The following is a 4195-nucleotide window of genomic DNA, read 5'->3' on the forward strand; positions in this document are numbered from 1 at the left end:
AGACAAAGAAACGTTGCTGGCAACATACAAGGCAATAGGCCGGCCGGTTTTGAACTACGCAGCGCCAGTGTGGTCGCCAGGGACTAGTAGGACGCAGTGGACGAAGCTACAGACTGCACAAAACACCGCACTCATGACAGCGACGGGATGCCTCTTGATGTCGCCTGAACACCACCTGCACAGCGAGGCGCAAATGCTCCCGGTAAAGGAGCATAATATAATGCTCTGCAAGCAGTTCCTGATCGGGAGCCACAGAAGTGGCCACCCAAGCAGACAGCTGCTTGCAGAGAAGCCCTCGCCTAGGCACGTCAGGAGGCATCTATATGAACTAACGGACGAAGTCCAGAGGTTCATTAAGCAACCTCTGGACCCGACAGCTTACAGACAGGCCCTGAACGGCATTCACAGGGACTCAGTCTCGAGTTATGTAGACTCTAGACCTGTGAATGCCGTTCTAGGCACACCACCCCCGGACATAGACGAGACGGAGCTTCATCTGCCTCGGGAGACACGCACTACACTCGCACAACTTCGCTCCGGCTACTGAAGCAGGTTAAACTCCTACTTGAGTAGGCTGAATGAGGATGTGCCGAACGAATGTCCGGCATGCGGAGAGACCCCACATGACTCGAAACATCTCTTCGCATGCCCGGCAAACCCGACATCCCTAACGGCCTTGTCCCTATGGGCAAACCCCGCAGAAGCTGCACGCTTCCTAGGGTTGCCGTTAGTGGAACTTGACGACAACGACTGAGATACCAACCGATCTGGGCGGGGTTGTTGTAGCCGCTACAACAACAACAACAACCATTAAAAATATTTTCCTCATTTCAAAATTTTTCTTATTCGGAAGAAATTTACGTTAATACTTTTGCATATAATATATCATCATTACATGTTCTAACTACTTAAGATCCATATTTTCTGTATTTACATAAAGAATTCGAAGGGACTCGAATTTTATAAGTCTCGGCGAGTTATATACTAATGGCCTTATTTATAATAAATAAAGTAGCTTTAAAAAAGCTTTATAAACTGAAAAATGTATGAAAACGTCACTTTATAAGGCTCTTTAAACCTACTTTATTTTTTATGAATAAGGCCATTAGTATGTAAATAGACTAGGTATATACATAAGTATACGTAGTATGTAAGTAGACCTAGTATGTAGGTAAGATAGTTAATGCGAGTTAGTCTTAAGCAAACAATAAAGACGCAACGACGCGGAAGAAAACCAAAGACCTGTGCTTTATTTCATAAACTAAAACCATGCGACTTATTAAACAATTCTATTAATTCAAAAAAGATGTAGAATACTGAATATTTGACAAAAGTAGTATGTATGTATGTATGAATGTATGTATGTGCCAGATTTCAGTCTAAACGGACGGACAGAATCGAACAAAATTTTGACAGAGTATTGCCATTACACCTGGGCCTATAATAGGGCGGAAAAAATTGGGATCCGACAAGGGGGCGAGGCACCTCCCATAGGCGTGAAATTTTTAATCAGCCATAACCTCCAGACCATAAGTCACATGACCCTGAAACTCGGTATGCAGACATGTCAATGGTAGATGCTTATAGGCGGGTATATATAATCGAGTTTGTAAAAGGGCTTGGTACATCCCGTAGGCGTGGAATTTTTTATCAGCTATAACTTCGGAACCATAAGTCGCACGAACTTGAAAATTGGTATGCAGACATATCAATGGTAGGTGTTTATAGGAGGGTATATATAAACGAGTTTGCAAAAGGGGGCGTAGCACATCCCATAGGCGTGGAATTTTTTATCAGCTATAACTTCGGAAGCACAAGTCACACGAACTTGAAATTTGGTATGCAGACATACCAATGGTAGGTGCTTATAGGAGGATATATATAAACGAGCTTGGAAAGGGGGGCGTGGCACGTCCCATAGGCGTCGAATTTTTTATCAGCTATAACTTCGGAACCATAAGTCACACGAACTTGAAAACTGGTATGCAGACATATCCATGGTAGGTGCTTATAGGAGGGTATATATAAATGACTTTGCAGAAGGGGGGCGTGGCACATTCCATAGGCGTGGAAATTTTTATCAGCTATATCTACGACACCATTAATCCCACGAACTTGAAACTTGGTATGCAAACATGCCAATGGTAGGTCCTTATAGAAGGGTATCTATAAACGAATTTATAAAAGGGGGCGTGGCACATCCCATAGGCGTGGCTTTTTTTAATCAGCTATAACTTCGGAACCATAAGTCACACGAACTTGAAATTTGGTAGGCAGACATATCAATGGTAGGTGCTTATAGGAGGGTATATATAAACGAGTTTGTAAAAGGGGGCGTGGCACGTGTCATAGGCGTGGAATTTTTTATCAGCTATAACTTCGGAACCATAAGTCACACGAGCTTTAAATTTGGTATACAGACATATCAATGGTAGGTGCTTATACGAGGGTATATATAAACGAGTTTGTAAAAGGGGGCGTAGCACATCCCATAGGCCTGGAATTTTTTAACCGCTATAACTTCGGAAACATAAGTCACACGAACTCGAAATTTCGTATGCAGACATTTCAATGGTAGGTGCTTATAGGATAGTATGTATAACCGAGTTTGTAAAAGGGCGCGTGGCACATCCCATAGGCGCAGCGTTGCCAGGTTGACGTTTTTAACGTCATTTCGACGTTTTTTGTACCCTGTTGACGTTTGGACGTTTTTTGTGTAAAAAATGACGTTTTTTAACTTCCCAGTAATTTTTCTTTGTTACTAAATCTTATAAGTAGAACTAATTTTCAATTGTTTTCTTAATAAATCTTTATAATCTTTGTGTTTTGCTGCAGCTGCTTGAAAAGATTTTTTTCTGGATTCTTGGACTAAGGATCCCGTGTTCAATGGCTGGTTGTGTAAACATTTGAGGTTACGAGGCTTGCTGTAATGTTTGCAATTGCACATTAAAAGCCAATTCAGGAAGAGCCGATTTATTGCAGCAGGCACGCTCGCAAAAGCATCAAAAAAGCTGTGCAGCATATAACGCCAGAAAAAAGTAGGCGACTTTTTTAAGACTTCATTGAAAATGTAATGAACACAAAAAAGACTGAAATGTTACGTCCATTCAATAACTTTTACAGTAAGTACTTGCAGCGAGAGCGTAAAAGAAAAATAGAGAGTAAAATTGAGAGCAAGAGAAAATTTTCAGAAAAAGTTATTGAACGCAAAACTAGTAAAACCTTGCAACTTAAGCCATTTTGACACTTCTGGCTGCTAAGTTTAAGGCGCAGTTTTCTTTTTAATAGGGAATAGTTCCAATCGTCATAAAAATAAAAAAATATACAATAGATTTAAATTTTTCATCCATGTTTTCATTTCACTAATTATGTTTCATCAAATCATCCCCTTAAACAGTTTGTTCACATTTGAATTTAAACATAACCTTACTTTTTGACTCCTGCAAATTCCTGCTAGTAAAATTTTTACTTGCAAGAATTTGCAGCTCTCTCGGCTTGATACGCTCTCGAATTCGCTCCCTCTTGCAAATATTTTGGGTTATTGAATGCACTCCCAGTAAAAACTTGCAAGTACTAGCAACAATTCGTATAAAGTTTTTGATATTGAATGGACCTATTGTTATGCTCCTTCTTAGCAGAACGTAATTTATCATTTTCGACAACCGAGCCCCTAACCAAATGTCTACAAGAAAAAAAAAATTATTACTTTATTTATTTATTTACTTTTAAACTTGCACATTATTGCCCTGAAATTTAATGGGCTATCAAACTGCAACTCAAAAAAAATTCTACAAACTCTGAATAAAAAGTTGAAAATCGAGCTGAAAATTTGCAGACTGTTTATAATTTTTGCATAATTTGTATGGATTTATATTTTGTTTGTTAATGAGCTTGGCTTTTATGGAAAAATAATAAACATTAAATAAACGAAAGAGAAACAGCCAAAATCGATGAAAATATTGATGACTTAATCAGCTGATCACAAGTGTATGTATAAAATGATTTTTATATTAACGACCAGTTTACAATGAATTTTAAATGTGCTCTGTCGAAATGACATTTTAATATACATTACGTACATATCGAGCCCTAACCGCCAAAATAACGTAAGCGGCAAAATTTTCTTTTTGATGCAGAACTGCACCTAAATGCTCTAGGAATATTTCTGCATCAAAAAGAAAATTTTGAAAAAAAT

The sequence above is a fragment of the Rhagoletis pomonella genome, unplaced genomic scaffold, assembly GCF_013731165.1.
Source record: "Rhagoletis pomonella isolate Grant_MI unplaced genomic scaffold, Rhpom_1.0 Rhpom_scaffold_02243, whole genome shotgun sequence".
In the NCBI taxonomy this organism is placed as follows: domain Eukaryota; kingdom Metazoa; phylum Arthropoda; class Insecta; order Diptera; family Tephritidae; genus Rhagoletis; species Rhagoletis pomonella.